General features: G+C 33.1%; 1 long non-coding RNA gene across 1 annotated transcript; it reads left to right on the top strand.

Moving 5' to 3' along the window:
• The first annotated feature begins 6,451 nt into the window (after positions 1-6,451).
• On the top strand, positions 6,452-8,897 carry LOC134268433 (uncharacterized). Its single transcript, XR_009992365.1, has 4 exons — positions 6,452-6,880; positions 7,088-7,201; positions 7,843-7,899; positions 8,498-8,897. It is a non-coding gene; the product is annotated as an uncharacterized LOC134268433 (long non-coding RNA).
• Positions 8,898-10,617: the final 1,720 nt, after the last annotated feature.

Raw genomic sequence — 10,617 nt, 5'->3', positions numbered from 1 at the left:
TGTACCTTAATTTGGTTGAAAATAGCTCGTTTTGGAATTCAGATGTAAAGATTTGGTGCAGGAAAAAACAAAATACATGGTTACTGTCTTGATATATATGCGATATTTGGGCTTGGGTCGAAAACGGGATGAAGGGCTCGGCAAGCCTCGCTTTCCATCATGTTTCAAGACACCTACCATGTATTTTATATGTATGAATGAGACTTTGAAAAAATCATGTTCGTTAACGTTAAATATTGTTTATTTTTTTATGCGTTTCTTCATTGAAACCCTTTTGATTTGAAACTGTTATCTGTTTGTCCTTTCCACGAGCACCTGTGTGTTGGTCATGAGATTTTAAACTTGGTAGACAACCATATAATTTGGGTTCATAAGAGTAAACTCTGAAGATACTGATGTGCAAGTAACACTAACTGGTATTTAATGCGCCGTTGCTTTATTTTTTTGTTTTTACAGAAAGTTGCACGGTATACCCGATTTCGCGGATTCAACGATACCCTAATCTCGGGGATTATACGCGGTATCACGGATGATTCCCGATTTCGGGTATTCTCTCCAGCCTGTTCAATGAGTAATTCACTAATTTATTGATTGACTGATTTGTTTATTGATTTATTGATTGTCTGTTGCTTCATTGTTCCTAGATCCTGAAAAATTTTGAATGTTGGATTTGTGTTTGTTGACACGGAAGTATTTTGAAAGACAAAAAACAAAAATCCGCTTCATCTAATAAATAAATCACGTCTCACTCTACTGACTTGGCAAACAGGAAGAGTGTGCTAAAATTGCGTCGGGAGAAGAAGTAGAGAGACACAAATTCAATACATTTAAGTAGGCCACTTGAGTTTGACTCATTTTACAGATTGCGTGCAGTCTACATCGTACAAAAGGATAGGGAAGAAAGTTGTTATTTACAATTTTGTGGTAAATCTGAGTTAATATTTGTGGACAGATATAAATTTTCAGAGGGAGGTACTTTCAATTGCAAATACCAAAAATTCCTTGACAAGCAATTAAAAAAAGGTCATCAGACGTTTCTATTGAGGGGTTCACGAGCATAGTATTCAAATGTAGCTTTGTTTTCTATCGTATTACTACATTTTTTCTATAGTTTACTGTTTGTTTTCTTTAGTATATATTATATCGGCAATTATTATTGCCACCCCCCCCCCCCCCCCGCCCCCGATTCCTACGGTCATATGTGATACTTCGCGCCTTTGGTATCAACTCCTCATTGTTTTCCCCTTCATTATTTTTCCCTTCATTACCTGCTTTGATTTGACTACACTTCAACAAAAGGGGGACAACCATTTCAATGATCATTTTCAATAGTAAAAGTAATGTTTGGGGGAAAAGTGATGAACCAACCCCCCGTTCCTCTGACGTGCCTATACGTGCCTTTGGTAGAGCACCTGTCTGGAGAAAACCCAGGGGGCTGGGTTCGATTCCAGACCCTCGTCCATCGCATTTTTATGCTCTCCTGTAATATTTGTTACCATGCCATTGGATGGAAAATACAGGAGGAAGACAGCAGGGATGAGCCTGGTTTGGTATCTAAGAGGGCAAAGACCTTTAAGAAAGGAGGAATGTGGTAGTTAGATAGATTACTGGTGGCCTAGTTGTTCAATTGGTTGGGCACCTCATTGGAGAAAATTCAGGTGGGCCGGGTTTTATTAACATAAAAAAATTGTATGTTCAAGTTGGTTTTAGAGACATTATATTTTTCCGGGGCATGAGACAGAACAGGAAAGAACAAAATATTTATACAGCACACGGAACCACAGGCACTTGGAGTTACATAATTATATATTTTTTTAAATAACAGAATAATTACCAAGTTGGTATGGGTCATTATTTTTTTAATGAAATACAAGTAACATCAGGTGCCTATGCTCGAAACGGACAATTATATAATACATATAGTTATAACATAGGCTTCGGAACAGGAAGGGGGGGGCTTTTTTGGAAAGATACAAACAATATAGGCATTTCAGTGTAGTCACAGATGGGTTAGCAATAGGGTGTGAGAAAAAATTGTACAGTAACTGTTAGACATTTTATTCTAAGCACCCCACTACCACCACCACCACCACCAAAAAAAAAAAGAAATAAGATTTTGCGTTTGGGGACTTTCCTTTTGTTTTGCTTTTCAATTTTTTCTTTTCCTGGATTATTTTTTTTTCTCTTTCAATTAGCCCCCCCCCCCCTTTTCAATTTGCTTCCGACGCCAATGTATAATAATAATATATATTGTGTAATGAATCAACCAAAACTCTAAGCGATTTTAGTGTTCAATTAGCCTTTCTTGCATCGGGACCATGGTGAATACGTTTACACAGTGTCACTATGCCCCGAAACATTCCGAATTGATCGTTCACTATCGAACGCACCCTTGTGAGCAAAAATGCCGTCTGTTCAACCTGCAGCCCGGCTCAACGCCAACGGTATAAGTAGTAGAAGTCAGGAATGATGTGTCTATTTCCTCTCAAATCTTTTACATTTCTCAGTAGAAAATTTTCATAATGCTTCGTAGGGTTAATGAACTGACTTCCCTGATTTTGATACACACTTTTATGATATCTATACTAGTGCCTGTAAAATATGTATGTACTATATAGGCCTATTGAAAAAGAAATCTCATTAATTTTGAGTCATCCATATAAACTCTATCTGCAGTTCTGTAGCTCACTGGTCTGAAAATATTGGGATGAACGACCTGAGAGCTACAGTGCCTAACAATCCCATTTTGTTACGTTGCCTTTATTGTTAGTGAAATGGGTACACTTTCAAAATATTGACCATTTTTCCTGTTTTTAGACACAATTATATACTAAGCTACCTAATAAACAAAGGAATTGACAAAGTAAAAAAAAAATCGGTGAAATGTTTTGTTTTTCACCTATATCATGCAATTTCCATTCCTCATTTAAAACAAATGAAAAGGAAATTCGGGGTAGCCTTTATTGTGAAGTGAAAAGAGGGCATATCAAAACACAAAAATATGACATTTTTATCCTATAACTACCCCTTGCATTGACCTAATCAAGGTAACCTAATAAACCAAAGATTTTTCCGGTCACTGCCCTAATAAAGCCTGTGCATTTATTCCGACTTTCTAAAAGCATTGCAACGTCATGCATATTGCAATTTTTACGCCATGGCGTCATAGTTTCAACTGCAGAGATGTGCCTTAATCTGTCGAAAATAGCTAGTTTTGGACGTTCAAATGTAAAAGTTTGTTGCAGGATAAACAAAATATGTTATAACTGTATGAGCAAGTCCCACTCTCTATCACGTTTTCTTACCTTCGCCCAGATATCGCTTATATTTCAAGACAGTAACCATGTATTTTATTTTTATCTAACTAGATATTTTACAAGTCGCAGTGGGTCTACATATCATCAACAAATGATTGTTATATTAATTTCTCAAAATTAAAAAAATCTTACATTATGAAAGAATTTTCTCTCCATACTTTATTTTTCTTAACACACACCCATCAAAATCATACCTACGTACCCAATTATTTTTTTTTTCTCAGCATTTAAAATTTTTATCATTACCCTTTTTCTGGTTCCTTTGAAATACAGATTGCCTATAGGGTTTTCAAAGTTAAAGTCTTTTATTTCCTAAAGACGTTAAAAGTTTTGATATCAATAATTATTAAGGTAGGTCGCGGGTTTGCTTTTGTCATCAATTTTGGTACACAAAGTCGACGAATCGATGTGTTTTGTGCACATTTGATTATGACGTCAGTTACGTCACAAAGGCGACGTTACAATGTTTCCCGTTTAATTATCTGAAAATTCATTATAAATATCCCATGCGAACTAAGGAAATTTAAAAAGTACCAAGTTAATCTCTGCATGTATGAACAAATATCGAGTATTATTCAATAAGTCTGAATTATGTTGGGATTATTTGTAATGTCTTAGAAGAAACTATTAATATGAAAGGATTAATGTATATTGTAAGTGATATTAAACTGCTAAAGTTTTGTCAAAATGAATCAGTGTAAAAAGTATTAATATATGTAAAAAATAAGTTACCGTACTTCTAGCCAAAAACTTAGGTTGCATGTGCGCACGTAATTTGTAAGCGCTTAATATGTAAGCGTTCAATTTACATCTTGTTTCCAATCAAAGCTCGAAAAAACTTTTTGTATATTTTCAGGATAAAACCATACCTATTCAGTACTCGACAGTAAAAACATGGTTAATTTACCTGTTATTTTTTTCGTTTTTTTTTTAAATTTCATACGTGAATTTTGTCGAGTTGCTATGTACACTCTATATGCAAGCCGACAACATATTGATTTACTAGTATAAAAGTGAAATACATGTACATCATATAGTAATAAAGTTATACAAATGCCGGCCTATCGGTTTAGCTTATAATTATGACACTGTAATTAAAGAGATGATAATAAACTATAAGATTACACATGTACATGATGCGAGTATGAAGTACAGTTTTTTTTTATATATATAACAATATCTATCAGTGTAAGCTGAATCAACATTTTGATATATTTGATGACGAAAAATAAACAGATGTTTGAGAGTTATAGGACGATATGCTGGCTTGCGACTAATATTGAAAGAACGTTGCCGGTAACCCCCCCCCCCCCTCCTCTTAGTAGCCGGGATTTTTCGAATGAAGTGTTAAAATTCATGTGTAATAGCTGAAATCTTAATGAACATGTACATCCTAAAAATATATGAATTAATATATTACTAGTATCACTCGCGGTGTTGTCGCTGCATCTTAATTCTAATGCACGAAGGATATTTTATATCTTAAATACCGTTCATTCGGACTTCGTAGGCAGTGTTATGAATAATTTCATAATACTAGACAATTAAAATAAGATGTGGTCTTTCTAATGTTCAAGTTTCACGAATAATAGAAATGATTTATAAAATTAAAGTGTACATCTGTGTCATCCAAATATAAAGATTTCTATTTAAACGTGATTACGTTCAACATGCCGTTGTAGTCATAAATAACGCCATAAACGCAACATTTTGGCAATATAAAACCAAACTTTGAAATGAAATAGCAAAAAAACTAGCGAGAACACATATTAATTTTTTCATCTCAATAGTTTTAGTACCATCTCTTCTTGATATTGTGAAATTCTTGACTAATTCGTCTACGTATTTTAGAAGTTATACGACATTTTTAAAATAAGCTCCCTCCATAAATTTGGTGCAAAAACGTCATTTTGCTATATATTTCAATGGTAAAGCGTAAAAATAGTACCAAAAACAATAGTGTGTTTACCGTTATATACCATTAAAACCATTTAGGCAAATTTGTTAAAAATTACAGATAATATGCTTCAAATTCTAAGGAACATTATACCAAATGTTCAAGGTAGGTCTTCTCGTAAGAATTTTTATGCTGTAAACCCGCGACCTACCTTAAATCTGACTAGCTGTTCCATGTATACATTGAAATGAGAAAAAAAAACAGTTATGTCTCAGTCAGTAATTTAAACGACAGTTATCAATGTGTTAGATAATTAGAAAACAATACTTATCTTCCTACCTACCTACCTATTAACCCTGAAAAATATGATCTGGAGTACATTATATACATCAAACATTTATTTTTTCATGATAGCCCCAGCTCTCTTTTTCTTGTCAGCAAATAATGACTCCTTACTATTATACATGTATATCCTTGTACATGTATTATTTGATACTAAATAAACTTAAAATTATGTTTATCAATACTTTGTAAAATGTTTACTGATAAGACATTGTTACAAAAGAAACATACTACAGTATGAAGAAACAAAATAGTTAGGGGGAGTTAAATAACTCATTTTTATATCCAGCCATGAATATGGCCGGGGCATATAGTGTTTGTCATGTCCGTCTTCCGTCCTTCTGTCCTTTCGTCCTTCCGTCACACTTTGCGTTTAGCTTTGTTTAAAGCTAAGTTTCAAAGAAACTACCCAAGATATTTTCATCAAACTTCATATGCTGATAGATATTGATGAGAGCTATGCAACTGCATCAACATTTTTTGACCTTGACCTTTTCTTTGACCTTCATCTCACTTTTCTTAAATTAGTGTTTAGCTCAGTTTTAAACATACCATTCAAGATGGTGTTATCAAACTTTACATGTTGATACAAACTTGCACAGATGATGCATCTCGGGATGAACACTACCAGACTTGCTTCGGATGCTGGATCTGACCTACATTTTCCAAATGCAGGTTGAAGTTTTTGGAGCAGGTCCATTCCTAAGGAACTATAAGCCATACTTGGACCAAACGTGCATGGATGATGCATTTAGAGATGGACACTACCAGACTTGCTTCGGATGCTGGATCTGACCTACAGTTTTATTCCCTAGTAACTATAAGCCCTACCTGAACCAAACTGGTCAAATTTTATATACAGATCTGACCTATATTTTCATTCCCAAGTAACTATAAGCCCTACCTGAACCAAACTTGCATGGATTATGCATGTAGGGATGGATACAACCAGACTTGTTTCGGATGATGGATCTGACCTATATTTTCATTCCCAAGTAACTGTATGCCCTACCTGAACCAAACTTGCATGGATGGACAGTACCAGACTTGCTTCAGATGCTTGATCTGACCTATATTTTCCATACAAGCAATTCAGCTGTATCACTATTCAAGATATTCTGATCAAATTTTATACACATATAATTTTTCATGTTGCTTAACTGATATATCCTCGGCGGGGCATTCATGTCTATGGACATATTTCTAGTTTAACTGGAAAAATTATGTTATCAATTTCTTACCCTTTCAGGCTGAGAATAAAGATTGATGTGGCATTGTTTTATCTGATGAAGTGTCTGAGAAACTAAGATTTTTTGGCCTAAAGGTAAATAAAACACTACTTATGCATACAAAGTTTTTAAACCTGCTGGTTCTTATTTTATGCAAATTAATTTGAAACTTGTATCTGTAAATTCTGCATCCCAAATGAAGAACATTATAAAATTTAAATTTGTAATACTGTAATAAGCAAACTTTTTAATGTGTTTAAAAGAATGAAATGAAATAATGTCAGTTCATCTTTTTTAAACAGATTGTTCCAAGAATGTAATAAAGCAGCATCATTTTGGTTGTACCGGTTAGCTCCCAAGTGCTGATGACACAGACAGAGGGTTCTAAGTACTCTACATAACTAAAGAAAATCTCTGTAGGTATACATTTCTTTTTTCACTTTTACTATTCGTTGACCTAATTTGAAAGTTTGTGAATTTTTCTGATCACCCATTGTCTGGCTCTGTTTGTCTGTATGCTTAGTTGTCCATCTGTGAATTATATATTTTTGTTGCTATTTGAGAACATACAAATACTGGGACAAATTGAACCAAAGTTGGTACAAATTTAAAATTCTTCAAATGAAGGGCCAATTTTCATCTCCAAAGGGAGATAATTAAAAAAAGGGGAATAATTAGGATAGTGTGGAGCCATAATACGGGACCAAAGTTAATAAAACTTTTAAACAAATAATTTTTCAGAAGAGTTGATACTAAATTATGCGTTAAGTCCCATAACTGTATAAAAATAATCTTTTATTGGATGAAAGTATATGCAACTCGTACCAAAATTATCAGATTATAAAATGTATGTTTCAAAACCTCTAATTAATCTGGGAAAAGAAAAATGAGTAGTATTCTTTTATTTCTTGATTAATAAATAAAAAGCTTAACTTTGTATATCTGATGCCTATTATTAAATAATGATGATAATTATTACTATGTGAAGGCATTTTCTACTTAACATGTAAATATATGAAAAAGTTGTCTGTCAATAAGTTTGATTTAATTTTGACAGGTTCTACAAATTGTGATGGATATCCGTGTAGATGAAGAATACATCCCATATGTACAGGTTTCATGTTTTCCTTTTATGTTAACTAGTATATGACTTATGCCAAAAAATTATTCTAGTTTCTCAGGCAAAATATGGCAAAGTTTCATTTGGGATTTTTTAGCATGTGTTATCCCCCTTTTCTTTAAAACAGATAATGATTGCTTTCTATTTTATACTCATACTATTAATATTGATCAATAAACCTTTAAAATTATATTTATCAATACTTTATAAAAATTTTGCCGATAAAACATTGTTGTAAAAAATATGTTGTGTATCAGAATCTAAAGTATTTTAAAAGCATAGCACTTTTTGTCTCAATTTGCAAAATTAGAAAATACTTTAAAAGGGTACACACTTCCGCCCCCCAAACAGGTTTCTGAGAAACTACTGTACAAATTAATTATATTGGCTTAAGTTAAAAAATATGATTATCTATTCATCCAAGGTTTTAAAAGTTTCTAGATCCATGTATTCTGGAAATCGATATTAAACACAGATCCTCAGTTAAAGATTGCTTTGCCAGTGATGGAACATTAATTTTAATGGTAGAAAACTTAATGATGATGTTTAAGATTTAAATGCAATAATGACAGTATGTCTTTCTTAAACACAGATTGTTCCAGGAATGGTATAAAGCAGCATCATTTTGGTTGTACTGGTTATCTCCCAGATCCTAATGACACAGGCACAGGGTTCCGTGCACTCTACATAACCAAAGTCTCTGTGGTATATATATCTTTATTACATTTGTTATTGGTTCATTTATAATCTAAAAGTTTGTGAACGTTTCTGATCACCATCATTGTCCGGCCTCTGTCTGTTAGTTTGTCCGTAAACTTTTAACATACAGTTGTATAGATTTTTATTTATTTATGTTTTGGAGAACGTTCAACTTCTGGGCCAATTTTACCAAAGTCTTTGTAAAGAATCTTTGGTAGTGATGAATTTATTATAATTTGTTTGAGGGTCAAGTCCAAATTCTAGAGGAGATAATTAAAAAGAAGGTAAACATATTTAAGACAGTGTGGAATCATAATATCGTTATTGGAGCAAAGTTTAAAATAGGAAGATAAAAAATTTGTTAAGAATTAAGCATTAAGTCAGAAAGGAGAAAACCTACATATAAGGTTCCTTAACTCTAGAACTGTAAAAAAAAATCTAAATTGATAAAATCATGGTTCCACAATAAAAGATCAAAGTTTTACATATGGGATTAATATTCCAATGCTCTAGAGGAAAAAAAATATAAAAAATTTGAAATATGTACAATTATTAAATTGTTCAAATCATGGCTCCTGGTGTAGGGGGAAGGGGGGGGGGCAAAATAGAGGATCAAAGTTTTACATGTGATTATGCAATAATTTTGAGAGGAAAAAAAAGAATTAAAAAAAAAACATGAAACTTACAAGTAAGCTCCCTGATATATGTAAAATATCACAGTGCTGTATATGTTTTGATCTCGGCCGTTGGTATATCAGCCCGAGCGGTTGGAATCTGCCCAAGCCTTAATGGTCAAGACCATCCTAGGGTCAACATTATATTGGTCAAAACAGCGATATGATGTTAGTTGTTTATATCACGTATTATAATAAAACCAGACAATTTAGGCTAATGGAATGCATACTTATAGATTGGAAAAAAGTTTGAAAACACTCAATTCGTATTTTAGTGGCAAGAAAATGAAATTACTATTTATTAGAGCTATCCACTTTTGTTTTGAATCTTCATAATTGAGGTAAAGACGTGATGCTTGAAGAAAGTTACTGAATAATCACGAATGGAGAATAGCGATGATGAGAAAGAATTTGACCATTTAGAAGAAATTAACATGTATTTTTGAAACCTTTTTTCCTACCATAGCACATTTGATTATTAAGATTTGAAGTTCCCAAACTTAAGAGAGTTCTACTGTCAGTTTCAAGCATGCTTCCTGTCATAACAGGCTAGGCCAGAAGTTTTCAACTTTAAAACATGCTTAAACATAGCATATAAAGATAAATTTGTATATTCTTACAGCCGAAACAGATAAACAAGTCAACCTTTTCGTGTTCAAAATATGTGTTAATATGTTCTATTTTAACAAGAGTTACCTCTACCAGGCTGAAGCTAGCAGCCAATAACAGCAGCCACTAAGCCCGTAGAAGCTAGCAGCCAATAAGGAAATTCATCAAAGAACTGAGAGTACTTAGAGGCAGTACTGTTTTAATACTTCATTTAAGATGATTAAGGGTTAATCATTGGATAATTAATGCAACAATTATAAATAAATAAATAAGACACTCAGAGGCAGTAAGGCTCACCTGAAAAAAACATTTCTTTTTTAACAGAAAAAATTAGAAATAAATTACCCTATCATCTAATTCCAGTTAAACAAACACGTAGTAGGAAAATGTAATTACTCAAAGAAGAATACCTTTTCACCTCTTTCAAGGTCCTCAAGAATATGACAGGGCCAATGAGCTAACCTGAAATATGGTTACTCTAACGATTGTAAACTGAAATATTGCACACGTGTAAACTACGTTGAAGTATGTTTCGAAAATTATTACTCAGTAAACTTTATGGGTCTATGAAACTTTTTAAAACCGTTATCAGTAATAAGTGGTGGTGGTGCCACCAAGTGGTTCCTAAAAATTTTACTATTACAGGGAGGTATTATACCCATAACTTATAAAGTGTCCACTTTATCATAGGGAAGGCAAGGGCCCAAGGATTATTGTTTCCTGCTATCAG

This window comes from Saccostrea cucullata, unplaced genomic scaffold (genome assembly GCF_032062105.1).
Source record: "Saccostrea cucullata isolate Sc308-1 unplaced genomic scaffold, CSIRO_AGI_Scuc_v1 ctg9725, whole genome shotgun sequence".
In the NCBI taxonomy this organism is placed as follows: domain Eukaryota; kingdom Metazoa; phylum Mollusca; class Bivalvia; order Ostreida; family Ostreidae; genus Saccostrea; species Saccostrea cuccullata.
This window is presented reverse-complemented; position numbering and strand designations above follow the sequence as displayed.